This window comes from Microtus pennsylvanicus, chromosome 10 (genome assembly GCF_037038515.1).
Source record: "Microtus pennsylvanicus isolate mMicPen1 chromosome 10, mMicPen1.hap1, whole genome shotgun sequence".
In the NCBI taxonomy this organism is placed as follows: Eukaryota; Metazoa; Chordata; class Mammalia; order Rodentia; family Cricetidae; genus Microtus; species Microtus pennsylvanicus.
Window position 1 is genome coordinate 29265197 of NC_134588.1, and position 15094 is coordinate 29280290.

Genomic DNA, 15094 nt, shown 5'->3' on the forward strand with positions numbered 1-15094 from the left:
TCACGTACCGTCCCGTAGTGTGGACGCTACAGCATATCAAAGTCTATGGGGCTATTCTCATTCAAACCACCACACCTTGGGTCCAGCATTAAATTTCCTGGTGATTATTTTCTTCCCAAATGTACAGTTTTTATGTCTTTCTGTCCTACATGCTCTTTTTCACTGTAGGTCTTCTTAAGAGTGATTATAATAACCGTGCAACAGAGCCAGCATTAGGCTGTCTTGAAATATCCTCTGCCAAAGAAATCAGCCCAATACTTTTAAATTAACTTTAGAAGATAGCCACATTCTTTGCCAAAATATCACAAAACATCTGCTAGCCCAGTTACTAATACTGTCCTCTATGAAACCTCTTGAACTGGGCTGGCAGTACACACTGCTCTCAGCAATGCTGTCTTCCGGGATCCTACTAAGATGGCCCCTGAAGCAATGCTTACAGTGTTCAACTACATTTTTGTTTTTAGTCCTGAGTCTTCCATATTAAAAAAAAAATAGCACTGTTGGGTCTGCCACAGCAATATTGCACTCCCTGGTACCAAACTCTTCATTCGTTTTAGCTACTCTTTTATTGCTATAATAAAACACCATGACCAAGGCAACTTATGAAAGAAAGCACTTAATTAGGCTTATTATTCTAGGGATTAGAGTCCATAAGGTGAGATGAAGAACTCACATCTCAAACCGAAAGCGGAAGGCAGAGAGTGCCCCCAAATGGGAGTCAAATATTCAAACACATCAGCCTATAGGGGCCTATAGGGGCCGTTCTCATTCAAACTGCCGCACTAGAAGACATTTGACAAATAGGTGCAATATAGTTTTTATTTTTGCAATAAAACACTTAATATGAGATAGATCTTCTTAGCAGATGTACAATACACAATAACTAACTATAATTACATAATTATGTAGCAGATTTCTAAAATTTATCTTGTTTGACCCAATTTTTAGGTCAACTGATTAGAATGAAGGTATTTTCAGCTTTGGTATTTTTTGTTAGTTTGTTTTGAGACAGGGTCTTACTCTGTAGCCATGGATGGCCTAGAACTTACTGTGTAGACCAGACTGACCTTGAACTCACAGAGATAGATCTTCCTGTCCCTGCTTCTGAGTGCGGGAGGCTGGGGTTAAGAGCATGCACCACCACACCTGACGGTATAAAGTAATTTAAATCATGAAGCAACACATGCTTGTTGATGAGCAGTGTTGGGGGCACAGAGGCCCTTGTGCCCACAGAGGACCAGAGGAAACAGGAATGCTAGGCTAGTAGCTTAAATGACCTCTGTGCTATCTGTATGACCGAGGCCATGCCAGATCTTTCCCTAGCCTCTTAAACTAATACATGTAGCCTATCTCTAGAACCCATCTTCTTGGAAGAAATGACATGTACTTTGAGTTGAGTTTCAATGCAATCATTCCTCGTTATGTACCAGGGATTCTATTACACCAGGAAACTTTTCCCAAATAGTACTGTGTTTAAATAAGCTTACAACAAATGACCTGGCATCAAACTCCAAAAGTTTGATCCAGCGTGGCTAAGTCCAGCTGAACTGAGAACTGAGTTTTCCCTCTTGCTTCTTTGCAGATCATTTCACTGATGCTTGCAGGGACACTACACACACCCAGCGCACACACACACACACACACACACACACACACACACACCTGCAGAGCATAACCACCTTAGATTAGAAGGTCAGAATCTCTCATAGCTGTCACTCCAGTTTCTCCAAGTGTTTCTCCCTGTGGTCTGTTCTCTCTCTGGGGCTCTTTGCTCACACATCTGGTGATCCAACTTTTCTTCCATAGACAACCAAAGGCACTGGAATCTGGAGGCTTGAGTGAGGTCCCCCACTGGGGAGGCAGGAGAGGGTTAGTCCATTAGGGCTTCACAAATGTCATTTGAATGTCAGTAGCCTGCCGTTTGGTAACTCTTCTCTTGGGCTGAAATGTTTTCAACCTTCTCCCCAGGTTTCTGGGGGCACAGGCGGGGTAGCATGTTGGGTCTGAACATATGGGCTGGTGTGCAGATGTTTGTTTAGTTTCTTTGTCCCCAACTCTACCTTTTGGTCCAGCATCTGTCACGGGACCCTCTAGCCTCCACCCTGTACTAGGCCAGGTGCTCTCAAGTCTTCAGAACTACTCTGCTCATATTTAATGTGGGTAGAGAAGATCTTGGGGTCTGACAGGTTACTCACATGACCTTTCACCTACTTCCCAGCTCTGCTGACTCCTGTATTTTCCAGGTGCTTTGGCATCAGTTTTCACACTGCCTGTGACCTCTCCTTGTAACCTGAGGACCCAGCCTTTTTAGATCTGCTAAGCCACACACACCTGTTCTTTCCACTTCCGTCTTCCAAGCACTTGCTGAGATCTCTCACGCCCCATCCTATATTTGCTCTGTCCTGGCAGATTTATATGGCATTATATACCTTAGGGACTCAGGGCAGGTAGAGGAGACCTGTTCAGTCCGCATGCCCAGTGGGAACGCCTTTTCCCCTATAACAATTTCTGCTTACTTATTATACTTGGGGGGGGGCATGCATGCCATGATGCTCCTGTGGAGGTCTAAGGACAATCTACAGGACTTGGCTCTCTCTCCTTCCACCATGTGAGTTTCAGAGATTACGATCAGGTCACCAGGTTTGGCAGCAAGCACCTAACCTGCTGAGCCATCCCTCATTGCATCTTCTTAATGGAAATTAGAATTTCCTGTGCAGAAATGAAGAATGTACTTGAATATTGCAAGCTTCCAGTTATGGTTTGTTTGGTTTTGTTGTTGTTGTTGTTTTGTTTTGTTTTTTGTTTTTCTGGTGACCAGTCCCCATACACGAGCCTACTAAGGAATGTTCAATTAAAGCAAGCAACATTCCTGTGACTAGGAACTCTGTGTCAGGTATCAAGGACAAAGGCCAAATATCAGAACCAAAACTGCACCTTAGATTGTGTCTCAGAGAACATCAAAGGGTAAGGAGCTCTGTGCTGGGAACTGGGGGCAGGGTGCAAACACACATTCTTGTTATATCACTGTATCTCAGTGGACCACATTCGTTCATTCATTCATTCAACAAATATGAATTAAACACCCATTGAGAAATACTCTATGCACTAGAGATTGAGTGAATAAGAGAAAACTTACATTCTGGTGGTAGGAAACAGTGAATGAATGCATGCATGAATGAATGAACGGGTGGCCGAGGAAAGTCTGAACGGGGACAAGTGTGTGGAGATGGCAGAGAAGGCATCACACTCAGCCGGTGGCAAGGGCAGATGTGAAGGCCTCCTTGAAGAGCATGTTGGGAACTTTCCAGAGATGAGGTCAATGAGTTGTCTCATTCTAAGTCTCATAGGATACCACCAAGGGAACTAGACAAGAAGCTGACCAGGCAGGGCCTGATTAAAATCTCCCAGAGAACACCCAGCTGCTCAGAGGGCAGAAAGGAAGAAGGGAGTGTGGCTAAGAGTTCTGCTGATGTGCAAAGTGCTCACTGACCCCAGTGTGGAGATGGAGGAGATGGACAGAGGGCGGACAGCTGGCAACACCTGGCCAGTGAGGGTAGAGAAGAGAGGACATTTGTAGGTGACTGGGGACTGAGTGTCTGGTGATGTCTTTTACTGCTGTGGAGAAGCAAACTCAATGGCTATCCATTGAGAGCTCCCCCCATGCTGCTTCCCAGGACTGCATACAGAGTACAAGAATAAGCCCAGGCCTGGGGATGGCCAACCCAACCCCAGAGATGAGAAGCTGGGGGACAGTGTGGCACCAGCTGTCACAGCAGCAGCCTCTCCAAGAAACCTGGCTGGAACCTTGTCAACATCAAAGCCTTCCCACACCCGGTCCATCTGGCCTACAGCATGACCAAGAAGACAGGATTGCCTCCAGTTTACACAGCAGAAGCAGTGAGAGATTGCGACTGGCCAGCTGCTTCAGCTGGGATGGAGAGGGCGGCTCCGCACTGGGGACCAGAGACTGGTCTTGAAGGTTCCTTTTGTTCCATACTAGATGTGTTTGCATTTGTTTGGGGAAGAGCTCCTGGGAGGGGAATGTGAGACCCAGAGGGTTTAAAGCCCCCAAAGTCATTTCCTGGGGAGTCCATTGGGATGCCCGGTTCTGCCTGTCTAAACACTGGAGCTTTCTTGGCTGTTCTAAACCAAAGGAGTTAAGTAGGAACTGGGGAAGGTTGTATGAGGTAACTGACTGCCAAGGAACAAGGTGGGAGTTCTCTGTGAGATTTAAGGGCTAAGGAGGGCTTCCCTCGAAAGGAACAGGGAGACAAAGGCATGGGAGCTGGAGCTGTGAAGGGTATGTCAGAGGGGCCAAGGATCTCTCTTCTGCAGAAGGTGACCTGGTTTGGGGACCAAGACCCTTTCACTTAGGTGGTGGTCTGGTTTATCCCCAGGGAGCCTTCCTCCACCGCTTTACCTGCTGTGGTCCTGCCTCCTGCACTCAGCCTTCACCAGGGACTGATGGACATCCTCCCTGATGTCTGGCAGAATCATGTCTGACCATCAGATCGATCATTCTAGAGTCATGCCTAGACACACACACACAGAGATACAACTGTACAGTCTGCTGAGTAGCTGTATCACTCTCTTGCCTCCTAACCGGTGCTCTTCTACCCAGAGTTCCCCCAGAAGTACCACAGGCTGCCTACTTTCAGTCAGTGCAATGCAGAATTGTTCACGAAGTTTCTGTCCCTGCTGGGAAGATGGGCTTCTTCCTGGTGTGTGTGTGCAGTGTGTGTGTGTGTGTGTGTGTGTGTGTGTGTGTGTGTGTGTGTAAACATGCATATGTATTACTTGTGTAACAACCAAAATTCCAGTTCTGAGCAGTACTGGTGATATCCTTTGACCTGGTTTTATTCCTTGTTTAATGTAAATAAAGTTCCATGTGGGTTTGTTGCTTGTTTTATCTAAAATAGGGTCTCACTACATGTAGTCCAAGCTAACCTTGAACTCATTATGTAGCTGAGGCTGGCCTTAACTTTGTGTGAACTTCCTGCCCCAGTCTTCAGAGTGTTGGGATTACAGATATGAGCAACTTTGAGTGGCCAGTGTGAGGAATCAGGGGACATGTTTGCATTTTTTGAGGCACTTGTGTGGAGACCAGGCCTTCTCTAGTGGGTTGTTAGCAGGTGCCTTAGGAGTCCTAAGAAGGAGACACTATCTTAATATTGAGGAGACATGATTTGAGCCCCTGAACTGCAGCAGATTCTCGCGGAGCCACTTAGAGGAGCCTGTTTGCTGTCTACACTAGGTTTTACATACTTTCCCATGAAGCAGTGATGTAGGACAGGAAGGAGAAGAAAACAACAGCAATTAAAACAGAGAAGAGCAGCTGCACCAACCCTGGGATGCTAATGGTGGCTGTGGTGCGTGCAGAATCCCTGGCACACTGGGACACTCAAACAGCTCCGCAGCTGGACACCATCACCAGGTACTCTTGGGGACATGAAGCTGCCAGACAGTCTGCCATGGAGGTGAGGCCACCCCCTCCCCACCCCCAGCAGCAGATTCCAGGCACTTCTGACAGCTCCAGGATCCCAAGTGGGGGCAGAAACACTGAAACAAAGGCTGGTTCTCTGCAGGAAAGAGGGGACACAGAGCACCACATGGGTACCAAGGTCAACTTCTGAGGGACCTTAGAGAGAGCTTATCTCAGAGGTGACAGATCTCTGGTGACCTCAGAGAGCAGGCAGAAGTAGCCACCATATAGTATACTCTTGCAAGCCTAGGCCTCAAGAGACTGGAACAGGAGGATAGTGAGTTCCAGGCTAGCTAGCCTTGGCTACAAAGCGAGACCCTGTCTCCAAAATCCAAAACAACAAGAGTACCAGCTTCCATGCCATGACTTCATGGCACTCCTCTGAAGAGTTCTCTTGACGAGCAAAGGAAGCAGAGCTCAGGGGCTCCGACTCACTAGAGGGGCTTAGTTAGTGTTTCTATTGCTGGGATGAAACGCGTGACCAAAAGCAGCTGGAGGAGGAAAGGGTTTATCTCAGCTCACTCTTCCACATCACAACCCATCCCCAAAGGAAGCCAGGACAGAAACTCAAACAGGCCAGGAACCTGGCGGCAGAAGCTGATGCAGAGACCATGGAGGGGTGCTGCTTACTGGCTTGCTCCTTGTGGCTTGCTCAGCATGCTTTCCTTATAGCATCCTGATCAGATATGGCACACAGTGGGCTGGGTCCTCCCACATCAATCATCAACCAAGAAAATGTAGCACAGGCTTTCCCACAGGCCAGTCTGATGGAGACATTTTTCCAAAGGAGTCTTCTGAAATGACTCTGTCTTGTGTCCTGTTGACATAAAAACTGGCCAGTACAGGTGGCCATGGCCTTTACACCCAAACCTCACCTCTTGGCCATCAGACTCCTCATATTAAACCAAACACGAAATCCTGTAGCTGTTTTAGCATCCCTGGGGATCCTGGAGTCTGTGCACATACCAGACATTTCACACAGCACTGGTAATCTGCACATATCAAGGACTTGTAGTGAGCTAAATTGTGAACTCCCTAAGCCATCTTTGTTTGGATCTGAACTACTAATCTATAAATCCAGTTAAAAACCCATGATTGAGAAAGTCGTGGACCCCAGGGGACAACTTAGTGTCATTGTGTAGCTGAGTTGATACAGCTCCAAATTGCTTTCTAAATATTTATCTTTATGCCTATTGATAAAACTAATCTCATCATCAAATGGTGGTGGAACACACCTTTAATCCCAGCACTCAGAAGGCAGAGGCAGGCAGGTGGATCGCTGAGTTCAAGGCCACCTGTAAATAGAGTTCCAGGACAGTCAGGGCTACACAGAGAAATTCTGTCTTGAAATAAACAAAACAAAGTGGAAAAGTTAATTCCAGACTTCCTCAGGGAAGCTTTCCTTGCTAGTGAACATCAGTCAATACAGAGACCCATGGCTGCTCCAGACGCCAAGAGTAAATGAGGATTGGATGCCCATCCCTCACCAGAGCATTCATTCCGACTCCTCTAAGGCTCAGGGGACATTACAAAAGGGGTGGGTGAGGGTTGCTGGAAGATGGGGAGAAGGCCATGGGGTACTGGGCTCAGGGGACAATACAAAAGGGTTGTCTGGGGTGGAGGAGGGTTGCTGGAAGATGGGGAGAAGGACATGGGATGCTGCCTTCTGGTCAGGACACAGCCTTGCATCATGGTTATCACAGCAGCTGCAGATGCCTCCACTGGGCCTGCAGAAAACTGGGCTTGTTGCTGACAGTGGTGGCACAGGCCTTTAATTCCAGCACTCGGGAGGCAGAGGCAGGCGGATCTCTGTGAGTTCGAGGCCAGCCTGGTCTACAAGAAGCTAGTTCCAGGACAGACACCAAAGCTATGGAGAAACCCTGTCACGAACAGAACCAAAAAGAAAAAGAAAAAAGGAGAAAAGAAAAGAAAAAAGAAAGTAAACTGGGCTTGTCACCAGTCAAATAAGGAAGGGGAGAGGCTCCCACAACTGCTGAATTAATGGCTGCCAGTGGATTCTCAGGGAAGAGTTGTTGTGGGAGAATTATTTGTGCAGCCAATCCCTGTGCCGATAAAGCCACTTTTAAATTAAAGGGCAGAACCAGGGATTGACTGATCAGGATTAGCCTTAGAGTCCTTGGAGGATTTAGGAGGCCTGTGAGAGAGGACATGGAGAGAGAGGAAGGAGAGAGGATTTCCAGGGTTGGTGAATTGGGAAAATATGGAGAGAGGGTCAGTCAAACGACTCTCCACTTTCCTTGGATTTATCAGGTCTTTATCGCAATTTCTGACTCCTGAGTTTTTATTATACTGAAACAATTTAAGTAACCATTTCACCTGGCGCCCAATGTCAGGCCATGTATTTGCACATACGGCCTGAAAATGTTTTTAAAAAGGTCCTGAACATGGAATCCAATATGGCTTCCTGGCGAGGATTCCGGGTGACTGCAGTATTTTGGGTAGACTTCAGTGTACAGATACAAGGCTACCAGCCATTGCCTGCAGGCTGGAGCCAGCCGCCAGCCAGCGCCATGAGCCAGCACCATATGTTAAGCTGAGCCATTCGAAGGTCGACATGGTAGTTTAAGATTTGTCTAATGTAGTCAGAGAACACTGCAAGTGTTTAGTAGCCCCAGGTCCAGATACAGAAAACCTCTAAAAATGTGCAGTAAATTTAAAAACGTGCTTAGATACTGAAGAACTAAAAGAAAATGGGCATAGACAGTCATAGAAAAAATAATTTAAAATAATAAAGTTTTTAAAGAAAGAGTAAAGTAGTATTTAAAAACAAGTTACATAAAGATGGAAAATACACAGGGTGTCTCGATCTTGTATGGTGTTTCATTCAATTTGAATTTTTTAAACGCTAATGTACAAAAAGCAATAGCTGCTGAGAGACATTGCATTACAGAAACTGCTAAATTAAACCAACCTCTATAGTTTAAGAATGTCTTAACTTCAAAGTGAAAGTCAGAAAACATGTTGTGTTAGGGAGAGGTTATGCTGTTGTTTCCACAAGAGACAAAAAGCTATGGGTTCCTTCAAAGTGAATAGAGATCAGATTTGATTGGGGGAGACCTCCTGAAAATCTTGACTACAGACATGAAAAAAGAAACTGAGGAAGACTACACACAGGTGGCACATATGCTGATCCCTCTACTGTGGGAATAGTCCTGAGACTGGATGAGATATGACAGATCTTGTTGGCTACAGAGTTCTCATGACTAATAGTACCATCCTGTCACATGGCATGGATGGAGATTTACATAGCAGTTTGGTTATACAGTCCAAACGGACTCATAAAGTTGATGGATGCTTTTTATCTGCTCAAACATAAAACCAAAAATCATCTTTAGCTGACTTGTGCACACCACACATTCCACGCATGTGTTAATGCAGATGAATATGTTACCTTTAAAAGTTTATGTGGTTTCAGAACAAAAGGAGTAAACACCAACAAAGACATGTAGCCCAGGTGTTCCAGCCTCCCAGAATGCCTGTTTCAGTTTCCTCAAAATTCTGCATCTAAAACAACTTCAAAGCTGCTAGCTGAGATGGTTCAGCCTCACAGACCACTTCTAGTCAAGAATTCAGATAAGCCCTATACTTTCCCATTATACAGAGACTGGACAACAAAAGATACAGCTAACTTTCCCAGGACTTGACCATTATCTCCATATTCTCAGGGTCCCTGACAACAGGAAGTCATTTTGAGAACACAAGGCCCACATTCCCAAGAGGTGGGGTGAATGGTTTTGGGTCATTCAATGGATGTTTGTCATCATTTAAAGGACTTGGTTACAAGTTGCTATTGGTCATGGTCAGGAAAAAAGCTGAACAATGGAGATTAGATTCAGGGATCTCTTTCTGAAGGGGAAAGGGGGGGGGTATAGCACAGAAATGATGGGATAAAAGGGTGGATCATTGAGTATACTTTTGAACAATCACTAGTCTCAATATTTTATATTTTTTGTATATTAATACAAATTTAAGGTTATTTTTTAACATACTCTATATATGTTTCTACTCCTATTTAAAATATTTTTGTATATGTATACAAATTTAAGGTTATTTTTGTCATACTGTATATATGTTTCTGTTCTTGTTTAAGGTATTTTACCTAAGCAGCTCATTTAAAATGTAATGTATAATTCAGAAATACAGGTTAGTAGTTAGTCATCTCTAATAATCAAATCTGTGACCATGTTAGGTTTGTTTTCAAGATTAAACAGAGATATATTTTAGATAGGGGATTTTCAAACACTTCAGATACCTACAGAATATGGCACTTAAGATGTTTTAATAACCTAAGACTTTTCATGGCAGTGAGACACATCTACTCCTGGCAGCACCAATCTACTTCAGAGACGATGATGGGCGCTGAAGAACCTCCATGAGGAGTTTGCTTCATTTATGGCAAAGTTAGTCACTGGGCAAAGAAACTGTCCTTGCCTCAACTGCTGACAGTATGCTGTCCAAAATGGACAAGCTGGACACAAAATAAGGCAACTACCAAACTTTGTCAAGACAAAGTAGGTCAGTCCCTCAAAATTCCTGCTTCACAGTAAAGTCTGTCAGGTATTCTAGGCCTGTAGGCTGAAGATGGATGCCCCAACTGCTGTGGGATAATCCCTTGGTACACTGTGAAGATTTGACACTTGGATTGGTTTGGAAAGGGGTTAAATGGCCAAGAGCTAGGCAGGTAAAGATTAGCTTGTGGACAGAAAGAGGGCACAGAGGAGGGCAGATTCCCGGCCAGATGCCAAGGAAGTAGGAGATGAACATGCCGTGCTGAAAAAAAGGTAAAATGTAGGTTAAAAGTATGGGCTAATTTAAGTTGAAAGAGCTGGTTAGTAACAGGCCTATGTTATCAGCCAAGCATTTATAATTAATAATAAGTCTATGTGTGATGATTTTGGGAGTGAACTGGTGGGACAGAAAAATCCACCTACACCCAACATTGCAGAGGAACCTTGGGGTGACTGTCCAGGCAGCCGGATGTCTCTGTCCTTTCTTAGTTTTGGAAGTTGTTGGCTCTGCACTTCCTGTTTACTCAGGTAATGTTATATGTTTCTTGGATCTCTGATGGGGTTAAAGATTAGATAGTTAGAGTTACAGTTTTCCTTAGTTATGATAGAAAGTAAATTAGGTACAAAACTTTGGACTCACCAAGATTAAGATAGATAATAGAATATTTTCTCCGAATTTGGCAAATACTAATGAACTAGACATTGTGAATATATTTCTTACTTGATAATTATTCTTAGTATATATAATTTCACATGGTTAGAGTTAAAACCTTTCCTTTTTAGACAAAAAAAAAAACAGAAATGTTGTGGGAGAATTGTTCATGCAGCCAACCTCCTGTGCCAATAAACCACCTTAAATCAAAGCACCAAGTCAGCGATTGGTTGGCCAGGACCAGCCATAGAGTTCTTGGAGGACTTAGGAGGTCTGCCAGAGAGGACAGGGAGAGAGGAAAAAGTATTCCAGGGCTGGTGGATCAGAAAAAAACGTGGAGAGAGAGTCAGCCAAATGACTCTCCTCTGTCCTGCGTTTACCAGGTCTTTATCTCCATTTCTGACTCCTGAGTTTTCATTACACCTATTATGTAATCATTTCAAAGAGCTGTCATCGTTTTCAGCTGCAGATCCACAGGTTGAGCCTGCCAGGCTCCAGTGGTCAGACAGTTGGCCCTCGTTAAACTAAGTGGGTTACAGAAGAAGACAGAGGTCTGGATGGGAGAAGGGACTTGTATGGAAGCGGGGATGTCGGGGCTGGGAGAGAGATGAGGGGCTCGGGTATCTTTTGATTACTTGTCTTGGTCTTGTTTATTTGTTCCCTGTGACCTCTCTCTTCAGATTGAGATGTCTGAGAAAACACAAAAGCAAACAAAATTGCAGGAATTAATATACATCTTTCAACAACGGTCTCAATTCCTCCACAAGACACTAACAGATTTGATTAGAAAACAGAATCTATCGTTTTGCTGCCGCCAAGAAACATACCTCACCATCTCATTGACACAGGAAAGGGCTTTTTAAACAGGATCCTGGTAGTGTAGCCATTATGGCCAACAATTAATAAATGGGACATTAGAAAAAAAACCTTTTGTACAGCAAAGGACACCAGCATTTGAGTGAAGAGGCAGCCTACAAAATATGAAAAAAATCTTTACCAACTATATATACAAGGGTTAGTATCTAGACTACACAAAGAACTCAAAAAACTACACATCAAGCAAACAACCCAATTGAAGATGAGGCATAAACCTAAGTAGAAGCTGAGTATGGTGGTGCCTGTCTTTAATCCCAGCACTAGGAAGGCAGAGGTGGGCGGATCTCTGAGAGTTTGAGGCCAACCTTGTTTATATAGTGAGTTCCAAGACAGCTAGGGCTGTCTCAAAAAAAAAAAAAAAAAAGAATTCTCAGAGGTTGAACTACAAATGGTTCTGAAATGCTTTTTAAAATTCTCAACAGCCTTTGCAATCAGGGATATGCAAATTAAAACTTCTTTGAGATTAATTCTTACTCCAGTCAAAATGGCTAAGATTATAAAAAAAAATAACAAAACAAAAGTTGACAAATTCATGGATATGGGGGAAAGGGAGCACTATTCCCTGCTGGTGGGAGTACAGACTGGTGCAGCCACTATGGGAAACAGTATTCAAAAAGCTAGAAATCGATTTGGCACATGATTCACCAAACCACTGTTGGGCACATACACCAAGGACTGTATATCCTCTTACAGACAGACCTGCTCATCCAAGTTCACTGCAGCTAACTCACAGTAGCCAAGAAATGGAAACACCCTAGATTTCCATTACTGATGAATAGATCATGAAAATGTGATACATTTATGCAATGGAATATTACTCAGGTGTTAAGAAAAATGAAATTGTAAAATTCTCAGGTAAATGGGTGAAGCTAAAAGCAGCCATTCTGAGGGAGGTGGCCCAGACCCAGAGAGACAGGCAGTACATGTCTTCTCTCATCCGTGAGTAAATCCTCATATATGTATGTTTTATTTGGACTCCCCATAGAGGTCAAGAAATTAGTAAAAGGCTATGGCGGGAGTTTCAAGGAAAGAGAGCTAGAACACGGTGGCAGAGAGCCTTAAAGGGGGTTAGTGGAGAGGGAAGGGTTAATTGGGGGAGGAAATGGTAGAGCAAAGAGAACTAACACTGAATATCTCTTGAAAACGCCATACGAAAATGACTTTAATACTGCAGAAGTACAGCCATTATTACTGTAGAAGCTCCCATATGAAATTTAGATGGAGCCACCCTGTAACAGGGTAGCAAAGCCCTTACTAGACACCACCGGCAAACAAATAAAAAGCCCAGTGCCAGGAGTGGGTCATCTCTTTTAGCAACGTTGGGCAGTGAGGTCCCATAGACCTCCAAACATTCCAGGCTACTGCCAATGCTCTTGGTTTCCCTCTGGACCTGGATGGTGAGGCCCCATTGCAAAGACACCACACCCCTGAGTCAATGGACAGCAAGGAAAAACACACGAGGATGCAGGGAAAGGGCATGTGCAACGCAGGCAGGCAGAGCGGGAGCATGCTGCCACAGGTCATTGGATGACTCGAGTTGTCAGATCTAGAAGATGAAAGAGAAGTCCTCTAGAGCCTCCAGAGCGGTCACAGCCCTGCCACACACTCATTTCAGACTGCTTCCTCCAGAGCCAGGGCAGACGAAGTTCCTGCTTTAAGGGTCCCAGCTCGTTACAGAAGCTGTAGGGAGTTGGCACTGCACAGGTCTTGACTACTGCTGGTTTCTTAATCACTGTTTATCACTGTGGATATTTCCTCAATCATGGGTGAATGTCACGGCCACCCTCGTCCCGCAAGGATGACGCGACCACCGGAGCTCTTCTCACTGCAGTTTATTCCAGAACTTTATTCACTTTCTCACTTTTCCTCTCTCTCTCCTCTCTCTCCTCGACCTCTCTCCTCTCTCCTTTTTCCCTCCCTCTCCGGGCAAACCTCTCCCAGCCCTTAAGTAGGCATGGGCTGCCAACCCCGAACTGCCAGGTGGGCACTGCCCATAGGTTCACGCATATGCAGGCAGCTGATAATCATTGCGTGATCATAGCATAGGTCAGGCATTAGCCATCTCAGGAGTTGATTATACATCTCCATCAGGTGTGACACCACGCAGCTCGCTACAGGTGAAACAAGTTAGTATCATGGAAAGAGTAAAAATAATACCGTAAAAATAGCTTCTTTGTGAGCCAGTTAACTCACAGCTGGAGGAACTGAAGTTCAGGGAAGGCTGTGGAAGACTGGGGGACCTGTTCTAGACCACAGCTGCCCTGGCTGGTGAGTCCCTTGTCTTCTCCTTGGTGGCAGGAGGCTTGGCGCTGCACACGGTGTCCACCAGCCCACACAAAGAGCAGGGTCACGCTTGGCCAACAGAAAGGCTGCACTCCCTTCCAACTTCTTCCCTCTGCCTCCTGATTTGGCCATAGCAAATGTCCACTTTTCATCCTTTGATCGTTCCAGAAAAGCAAGAATTTTGAAAGATCAATGTGTCGTGTTTTTTTCAAGCCAGGCCACTGGACATCCCAGTTCTCCATTTGCGACCCACAGTCCTTATCCCTCCTCCCTCAGGTGGGCTGTGCACAGCAGGCCAGTCGGCTAAGAGCAGAGCGAGATCTGTGGAGCTGGTGTGCACAGGACTGGCATCTGCCGGAGCCAGCATCATGGTGCAGTCATGGCCTGGGCAGGTGCGTAGTCTTGGACAGGGAGAGTGGACAAGAGCCATGGTGTGTGAGGGTGTGCGTGGCCTGTGCCTCCCTCATACTCACTGTGCCTGGAAGCAAAAGGGCGCAGGAGATGTTGGGTTCATTCCACTTGTCCATGCCTCCTAGCCTGACTACCCTTTCCAGCCCAAGAGTGTTTGTGTTGTAAGGGGAAGTTCTTCCACAAGCCCTTTCCTGGTGAGCCCCTGCGCTGGATGTCTTTTCCCTCCTGAGTATTCAGGTTCAAGAAGCAGCACCCAAGGGTCACCTTCCCTAACCTTGTATTGGCTGTCCTCTGAGAAAGCATCCTGAGGGCCAAGAAGGTGGGTGTTCTTATAAAATATTATTTTATATATTTATATCATGTGTATTTATAATTTATTTTTTGTATATGTATACATGCCTGTGTGAGTTTATGTGCACCACATGCATCCCAGTGCCCACAGTGGCCAGAAGAGGACACCAGATCCTTTGAATGGAATCACAAGCTGTCATGAGGTCCCCGATGTGAGCGCTGAGAATTGAACCCAAGGCTTCTGCAAGAGCAGCAAGCGCTCTTAATCACCAAGGTCTCCCAATCTTTTCCTGAAAACTTCATGCAGATTTTTCTTTTTTATTAAAAAGAAAACACAAGGTCACCAGAAAGAAACAAATTCTTTGAAGGATTCTACTAGGTCTCCAAGGCTGCTGGAACATTCTTAGCCTCTTGTGGCAAGTGGCACATTCACAAGTCATTGGGTCCAGAGGGACCAGGTGCCAAGCCCATCGGAAGATGGGGGTCTCCTTCCCAGCCCTTTCAGCTGGGCTCTTCCTAGCCCTGAGGTGGGGGCTCCTCCCATTCCACAGAGGAGCTTTTCCTCACTTG

At 45.3% G+C, this 15094-nt stretch overlaps 1 protein-coding gene across 1 annotated transcript in view; it reads left to right on the forward strand.

Moving 5' to 3' along the window:
• Chit1 (chitinase 1) overlaps positions 1 to 15094 on the forward strand; it is a 40253-nt gene that overhangs the window by 13586 nt on the left and 11573 nt on the right.